Source organism: Sander lucioperca, chromosome 24, assembly GCF_008315115.2.
Source record: "Sander lucioperca isolate FBNREF2018 chromosome 24, SLUC_FBN_1.2, whole genome shotgun sequence".
Lineage (NCBI taxonomy): Eukaryota > Metazoa > Chordata > Actinopteri > Perciformes > Percidae > Sander > Sander lucioperca.
In genome coordinates, this window is record NC_050196.1 from 6,857,663 (window position 1) to 6,867,426 (window position 9,764).

Below are 9,764 nucleotides of genomic sequence, written 5' to 3' on the forward strand. Positions count from 1 at the left end.
ACGCTGCCAGAGGAGAGTCTCAGCGGACTCCATTCTGTGATGCTCAAAGCCGATCACTTGACCCCCAGTCGTAGCCTGCAGCATATTTTTCTACTCCCTCTGCATGTAAAAAAACAAACAAACTTTTCATATGGATATTCTTCCCACTACAAAATGTGGTATGTTAGAACATTTATCTTTTTCATGACTAGCCGGGTAATATGTACTGATATCTGCTGTGCTCTGTCCTTTCAGGGAGCTTGCTTTTGAAATAAATCTTATTTTCTGCCGAGGTATGGCCTGCAATTTCACCTCTGCTTGATCATAGGTGTGGATACAGCTCCCACAGAAGAGCTGATACAGCAACTGTGAGTTTTTCCTTTCACCACCTTCCATTTGCACCCTCAACTGTTATTTAGCCATGCCAAATGACACAATCAAAACCGTGAATTTGGAGAAAAAGGGGGGGGGGGGGGGTCTACCAAGCGGACGGGATCCATTTTGGTCCCGGGGAACGGCCTGACAGCTGAGACAAAGAACATTCTGGTCTCTGCCATGGCCCCATCTGTGGCAATGCTAAAAATACATGCAGCCTGGTGTTGCCATACCAGTCAACTGTCTGGGAGAGAAGGGGGGGGGCAAGAGAGAGGTGACAGACACATAGACACATACAACCTGAAGCAGCAGAAGGAGAGGGAAAAATACTGAAACAAGGAAGAGAGAGATGAGTGAAAGTAGTCCATAAGAAATAGATAAGGGAGCACATAGCCGGGGGGAGAGGGGAGGGTGCTACCCTCACTGTAATATTCAATGCTATCGTGGGATAAAGAGAAGTAGTGTACATGAGTCACACCAATGGTACTGAACCTTCTCAGCTCATCCAGTACATGACAAGCAAACACTGAGTGTTGCACTGAGAAATGTGCCTGTACTGTAAATCTCTTTTGATCTGATCCCATTTAGAAGCTCTATAGATTGAAAGGAGAAGCTTATGGACTGTAAATGCACATTAGCACACATAATAAACACAATCACACGTTAAAGGGTCATGTACAGTGCTTTAGGTGTTTACTGTTCATAGATTTTAAGGATGAGACTGCCAGCATGGGTCATTATGGTATTTCACGCATACCATTTATGCGCTGTGATATGCACTTTTGAGGTTTTTGTTAAATATAAACATTGACAAACTCTAGGACTTTTTGGCAAAAAAAAAAAAAACATCTCAAAAAAATGCAACATCACATATTTTTCTTCTTCTATTCTATTATTATTCTATTCAGATGTATATGGTGCATATGGTAAATATATATTTGTAAAAGAGGCAATAAGCAATCTTTGGACAAGGAATTCTTAACACATTTGTCCACATTCTGTACATTCTCCAGATCTTACAGCCTCATCTCATGTCTTTCAAAAGCAGAGGGAGTTCGCTCAGTTGTCATGGAGATGGTTGTCACCACGGGACAAGCATGTGGGGATGAAGGCCATGAGGTATGGTTGAAAGCTCCAGAAAATTTCCAGTTGTGTTAAGAACTTTTTTCTTCTTCTCCAAACCATTTCAGGGTAATTAGTGGTGTATTGAAAATACTGGTTTATTCATTATATTGCATTATATCTACTATAGGCCTGTTATATAATACATCCACATACATGGCAATGTGTTGATTAGAGAAAAATAATCTTTGTTGAAGTGAAAGTTTGCTATTGAAAAGACCGGATTTGTAAATATTGAAAATGATCGCTACAGCAGCAATTGTTGGCAGTTTTAATACCAAAAAGGTGACCTAGTTGCTACGACTATTTGAAAGCCGGAGCTTACATTAACACTATCATCAAAGACAGCTTTACTCAAAGTGAATCGGATGCAGACAAAGAAAGCTGATTACGAGCAGCACACACACTTTTACATCTCTCTCTTCTTCCAGTCCTTCCACAGCAATACTCCCCCCCCCCTCTCTCTCTCTCTCTCTCTCTCTCTCTCTCTCACCCTGAAATTGAGTTGAGAAATTTGATCAGGGTCTTAATCTAAAAAGCGCTTGTCTCTTCTTGCACTTTAACAGCAGTCTGCATGACAGGGAATGGGGTAATCAGGGAGGTATTTATTTTGTGGATAAAAGGAGCTGTGGCAGAATGGCGTTGTTTTCCCTGTCAACACCCTCATCATGGCTCTCCCTGTGCTGCACTTGGACTTGGGAAACATGTTTTCCGCTCACACACACACACACACACACACACACACACACACACACACTAAGGAAAGGTGGGCCATCACCACTTGATAGCAGTTGATGGTTGTGACCACTCAGTTTTGTAAATTGCGTATACTAAAGATGATGAAATGGTCAACACCTTCGCAGTTCCAGCTGCTATTCAGACAAATAAAGTGATGTTTCGCTGCAATTCTGATAAGCACCGCTAGGTGGACTCCTTGCAATGACTTGGCCATGCTTGATGAGTTTACCCTCACGTACCTGCTGGCACACTGTGTGATTGGTTTCTTCATCATTGCTATGACTGTGGAAATCGATTCCCATCTTCCAAAAAATGTGAGTCTATTGTTTGCAATGACAATAACTCCACATTTGATTGTTTCTTTTCTTTTTCCTTCCAGCAGTTTGCACCCCATGCACAGCCACGCTGAGCGCCTCCTTTCCCCACTAATGGTTGATCCTCAGCAATAGGGACTGTTTAGCTTTCCTAATTAGAGAGCAAATGCTAAGCACTTGCACAGCCTCCCTGAGTGGACTTAACAAACAGGCACCTCATTAAAAAAACACTCTGATTGTGCAGAGCCATGAGACCACACCACAATCACCATGCCACCGGTCCACCCATGCTTTACTTCACTCACTCAGCACCCATGAAGGCCTCCAGCATGGAGAGAGGCACACATAAGCTCTTACAAGACAGCTTGGGAAGGGGTTGAAATTAAGATTCTGTTCTGTCCGAAGACCTCCCACTGCTTATAAAACACACACAGAAAAGGCAGGTAGTACTGTAAGCTACTGGAGTTATGAAGAAGGAGATGAAATCAAGAAATCAAGCAGGGATGTGGAGGGTAACTTGTCCATGGGAAAAACAGGGAGAGGATGGAGAGGGGAAGCAGTTTACAGAGGAATAAAGGAGGGGGTTGAGGTGGCTCTAACAGTGCTGCTGGAGTTTAAAGCTGGAAAGATAAAAGATGGAATAGAAAATCAAATATTTGGTCAGGAACAGACTGAGGTAGTGAACGCAACAGTAGATTATAACAAAAAAACACCAGATTTGTGATGTGTGATTGTGTGTTTCTGTGTGCAGGTGAGCTGCCACTGCGTGTGTGTAGGCAAGGATGCAAGCAGTATCAAACAGATAAACATTATAAATTTAAAGCCCCCTGAAAAAAAAGTATTTCTCTACAAATTCATGACTAAGGGCCCTATTTTAACGATCTAAGCGCAGGTGCAGGTGCGTTTAGGGCGTGTCCGAATCCACTTTTGCTGGTTTGACGGCAGAAAAAAGGGTCCGTGTGCCGGGCCCATGGTTCAAAAGGGTTGTACTTAGTGTCTTCATTAATCAGAGGTGTGTTTTGGACGTAACATGCAAAAACCAATCAGTGTCTCCCATTCCCTTTAAAAGCCAGGCGCGTTTGTACCTTGGCGCATTGCTATTATGATGGCGGATTTGTAACGTAATATTTTTATTTGTAATCTTTTGCATGTTTGTGTGCTGCTGCGCTTCCCTGTGTGTGTGTGTAACAAGCATAGTGTGCACACACTGTGCATAAGCCTAGGCGCATTTTACTAATGTGCTGTTAAAATAACAATGAAATGCTGCGTTATTGACTTTAGACCAGGTTTTTGTTGGTCAATGGTGCGATCACTTCGCGCTGTCTGAAGATAGCAATATGCCAAGAATGCACCTGAACACACCTCCCTGTAAGATCAGCACGCCCATGGGCGCACAGATGAGCGCAGGTGCATTTGCTATTTAAATGACGTGGGTGCTGGACGGGAAATTGACTACTGCGTCGGTCTTAAACTAGCAGACACTTGCCCTATCTAACTTGTAAGTTAGATAGGGCACTAAATAAGGAACAGAGCTTGTCAAAGCTAATCAAAGCTTGCTTAATCAACGCATCAATGCAAACCAGTAGAGACGTCAGAATACTCAAATGTATGGAGACAGGCACAAAAACAAACATCAATCTATGGCGAGGGCAGTCGGACCGGTATACTCAGCAACTAGCAGCCTTGAAATCCGGCAGAGAATAGCTGAGCTTCTGAAGTGAGAAGAGATGACTTAATGACTAGAACGCAGCATCTGCCAAATATAAAAGGTGTGTAAAACCAGGACTAGTTTTTCTTCATTCTTATTTGGGATTGTCTAAATTTTAAGTTAGATATTTCTCATTTTCAAAATCAAAAAAACAAAAATTAAATCTGTCATGAAACAAATTATTGCAGATATACAAACTTTTTACCTTCAATCACACGAACAGTTGTTACATGCACTTGTGTACATTTCAGGCATGCAGGTACTCCAGTTGGGCTGACTTGTGCAGTCACACACTAACAATCTTCCCTCGTTTCAAAAGACTGATGACATGATTGAGAGGCGGCACACGATTCTAATCGCCTCCACCTTCCTCCTGTCTCCTCCCCCACGGAGCTGAAGTTCTCGCCTCACCGCAGGGAAGCCCGATCAGACACTTAGGCTAACTGCCGGCTAACAGGTACAACTACCTGAAACCCCTCTGTGAGTTAGGAGACACGCTGAGCACGTCTCATCATTCAAAATCACATTAGCCCACCGCTTGAAAACATCACAGTGAAGTAAAAATCAAAGGCTGTTTACTTGTGTTTGCCATAAATTGTGCATCTGATTTTGTAGGTTTAATAGCCACACTGGGAATAACAATGTGGCTTTGATTTTTGACTTAGTATTTAACTAAATACATTTAATTTACATCTTTGGAGCTGATAAGTCATTGTTGCACTGCCTCTGTCAAAAGATTACCTGTCAACACACCCTTATAAACAGTGTGTTCACTTGTTATTAAAGTTAATTATCATTTTCTGAAGATGCCACTTGTTTGTCTGTTCAGCCACAGTGACTGCACATAGAGCCAGCTCTTGCTCTGTTAGAGAAAGTAAATGTGCTAAAGAAGGTATTACATATAACGTTTTGTAATGGATTAAAATATATTTTGCTTGTATTTATGTTTGTGTAATCTGTCTATATGTCTGTTCATATACGCATCTATCCGTGAATGTGTCCCTCCTTTCAGCCACCTACCATCTAACATAAATCCATCCATCCATTTATCCTCCTTTTCATCATCCTCATCATTTAACATCCATCCATGTATCTCCTTACCATCCATCCGTCTATCCATCTATGCATTAATCTGTCAAACTTCCATCCATCTGTGCACCTACTGATCTGTTGTCCTCTCCAAGTTTCTCCAGGATTTACCAGACACCAATGTTAAGAACAGGAAAGGCCAGAGCTGGGCACACTGTGCTGTAGCTTGAATCACTATTTTGGTATTAGTCAGCAGACCAGTGACTAAGCCAGAGTAACAGAAGTGTGTTTTTGAAAAAGCCTGTGTCCTGTTTCAGGCACATGAATCATGCTGTGCTGCCATGCAGACTGCCTTTTGCCTCCTCCTCTGCTACGTGCCTCCCACCCTCTCTGGTCCATCTCTCCCTCAATCCCCTCTCCCCTCTCCTCCATCCATGCTTAAAATCTTTCAAGCGCAGATGTGAGCTGACAGTGGATATTTCTCGTCACGCCACAACGGTTTTATGTGTCAAAAGCGCTCAATATCGGATAGAAGAGTACAGGGTCATTATGAATCCCAACACCTTAGAGGGGGCAGACAAAGGCCCAGCCACCCCGGGACCTGCCAATACTGTCGTGTTTTATACTCATCCTGCACTCAAGAGTTTGTGTGCGCATGCATCTGTGTCCAAGAGAGGGTTCCTAAGGTTATGACCACCAGCTAGCCAGGCCCAGCACTTTGCCCTCTTTATAGCTGGAGAGTCAGTGTCGTGGCCCTTGGCATGAACAGCACAGAAGGGCCACAGCACAGTGCTTTAAGAGAGCATGGCCTGTGTGCTTCCCAGTTATGTTAAGGCTGACTGCACAGCTAAAATCACAGACAGAGAATTGTAATAGTAAATAGTTACTGGAAGCGCTGATAAAGCAGGGGAAGCACTATTATACGAAAAAATGAACAGCAAAGTAAAAGGGCAACCGAACAAATGCAAAAAAAAAATTTGCCGGCCTGTTGAGACACGCCGCTCTGCAAAATCCCAACCAACCACAACCGGCTGCACCTCACAAATGAGCATTTAGTGTCTCTCGTAGATAGAAATACAGCTGTGTATGGAATACTTCTTTGGCTGATCCACCCAAGAAAGTATTTAGCATTACAAACAGTGTTTACTTTTGCCTCTGTGCTTAAACAAGGACACAGACACAATTATAATATAAAACTAAAAACGAGGATTCTTCAAGAGAAGTTTGGATTGGAAAGTCAAATTGAGTGGGTCATTTCAATTCATTAAGGCCTCAGCCAAGCAGAAAAAACAAGGCCTACACAGTAGATACACGATGGGTTGTATGGGATGATGCATTTATCCATCTAGATTACATATTGCATATGGAAGCTACTTTAGTGGAAAATTAGGATTTTTTTTTGTGCTTATATTGCTCCAAAACAGAATTTTCTGTAAATTCATTCAATTTATCGGGAAAGTTAAGCCAACACATTTTAAGAATTTATCTCCTCTCATCTGGTAACATGTAACAAATTAACCAAGAAGGTAACACACACACACACGCACGCACGCACAGACTTATGTCCAACCACACACACCTACACCTCCTACTCCACATAAAGCACATGCTTCCTTCCCAGTAAAAGAAACGATCCCTTCACTAAGCAGTATACCCAACAGCGGCACACAAGTGCATTCAATGTCCCGATTCCAATTTAGAGCTGCTTCTGCACACAAAGACTCTCTGCTTATGATACATGTCAGCCTGACTGGAGATCTAATATCCACTTGAGTCATTGGTGGAGGGAAAAACAGCTGCCGTTTTCTTTCTATTTGGCTGCAGGTACATTGAAGTGCATTAAATTCCCATTAGGGGACCTTAGGTCTTTGCTTTTTACCCGTGGTGGCTGACTAATGGGAGAACCAGGCCAGGATAAATCTGTCATGGTTTAGCTGCACCAATGGCCACCGTAGCTTGGCCCTGGTGAATGAAGCCACAATAGGGCCCCTGCTTTGCTCAAAGACCACTATTGATCTGCGAGTGGCTGGGAATCAGAGGAACGTGGAGGGAATCATAAGGCTGGCAGTGCACTCTCTGCCTTAGCTCCCCACAACGTCTCCCCTGCAGAGAGAGGGACCCCCTGCTAGTAGTCCAGGCTCCAGCTAGTGGAGCTTCTGCCTTGGAGCCTGGAAGCCAATGACCCTCTTTTTGTAATGTGCCACCAGGGTTGTTTTTTAATCAGAATCTGTGGATTGAAGAAGAGGCTTCTGGTGTTAATTAGAGCAGTTGTTTTGACAATTGTTAAAATTGTTATTTCCAAGTGTATTCAAGTTCATTTTCAGAAAATATACTTTGCGACATAGTCCATATTTAAAGCCACTGAGGGACTCCATTGAACACCAATAAACTCCATTGAACACAGCATTTAGTGAAATAAAGACAGTCCTCCTTCAGCTTTGAGTGGCATATCAAGCCTGTACTGTGAGTTAAGATTTTAAAGTTTGGCGGCAGAGGGTGGGCAACATTAATCTGGGCGCCAGATGGTTTGTTAACACAGAACCTTCTGAGAAGCCGTCACTGGAAACGGTTTGGAAAAGGGCAGGCACTTTCAAATAATACCTGACAGGTGAGTGGATGAACCATCTTACTATCATGTCCGCCACTGTTGTTTTGAACGTCACGGCCGAACATCCATGGCCGTCGCACACACGCCTAAACTACGCCCGTATCTGCCTGTAGCTCCTCCCCGGACGCTGATTGGTTCGGTCGGCTGCTGTTTGGACACAAATACATTCACTTGAAGCCTGACAAGATAGGTTTCCATGTGATATGTGATCCTGCGAGTCTTGCGTGATCTTGTGATTTTGAATCCAGCTGCCGTGCAGAGTAAAGGCATCATGTGACAGGTTCATCTCTCATTCATTTGTTTCAAGTAGTGAAATAAAATGTTTCCCAACAAAGCTAAACAGCATGAAGATGTGCAGATGTAAAACTGCAAAATGCTTTTAAATTACTCATGTAAAAGTCCTGTAAAATGGCTGCTTAGTAAGCAAATTGCACAGTATTTGAGAGGTTCTGTTGTATGTAAATCCTAACACACCGTGAACCCATTTTTAGAACAGTAGAAACAATCAATTTTTATAATTGCAGAAGCTTGAACAAAAACCAAATATGTATTATTAAAACATAGGTATTACATTAGCTAATAACCTTTTTTTCACCTAAAAAAATAATACCATTAGGTGGTAAGGAGTAGCAGCGCAAGTCCAGCACTGTGGGAGTTTTTCTTTCTTCACAAGCATCAACTTACCCAATTATGCATTTTTCAAACATGTTGAACAAACACATATCGCAGCATGGGAAACGTTGATGCTACAGCAACACAGGACTACTCATTAGTCAGAGCGTCTCACCACAGCCTGCCTCACCCGCTCCGTTTCCTTTCATTTCTTAAAATTCACATCATGTTTCTTGCTTTTTGTGTCTTGCTTAGTGTTCGTGTCCAACCTGACCCCTACATTAATAATGAGCGAGGATGAGGTGTGGTCCCGTCTGTCTCTCGCGGCTGTCTCTGTGTGTGTGTGTGTGTGTGTGTGTGTGTATGTTGCTAACTGATTTCTTTAAATGCAAAAATAGGTCCTGAGGATGCCCACCGACTTAAACAGAAAGTGGAGTTTCAGCTTACTTAGAACAGCGTCTAAATGGATTAACCAAGGAAAACAATTTGTTGGGGGGGGAGGCGCAAATGAGCCTCACATTCAACATGGTGTTCTTTGAAGAGGCTCGTAATTCTGAAAAAAAAAAAAAAAAAACATAATTAGAGGTAACAGATGAAAAGAAGAAATTGTTTGGAAAACATGCTTATACTGTATGCTTTCTTGTTGAGAGTTAAATGGGAGGATTGATACCACCCTCACATCACTGCATCCCGCTTAGCGTGAAGACTGAAAAAGGGGGAAACAGTGAACGTAGCTGACAAAATCAGCCTAACTGCACCCCTGAAGCTCCCGAATACATACAGTCAAAGAATATTTTGGTTTGCAGAGGATAGCCGCCAAGGGGATTGCAGGCCGCACTTCAACACAAGCTTGTCCCTATACTCATGTCTTTGTCCTGACGGATATCCCGCCTACCATGTGAGAACACACCCAGTGAAGTGCTGGTGAAAGTGATTCATACTGATACAAAAGCAACCTCGAGGAGGCTTATCTCTGCTGTCAGACCGAGCCATTGTCCATGGATGTACTTCCCTGAGAGGCAGAATGGGTGACATACAGTATATATCACAACAAAAGCACTGGAAACAAAGGCAGAGATTCAGGTTCCAAAATGGTATTAAGATGGAAAAAGATCAACTGAAATGATGCCCAAAAGGTCGTTGTAGTCAATTTAAGACTTTCTAAAAAGGATTCTGGGATAACGTGTGAGGATGAACTGGAGTCGTGACATGTATAATTCAATACACTTATTTTTTGTCCCACAAATTGCTTATATTCAGAGCAGGACCAATCTGTCAT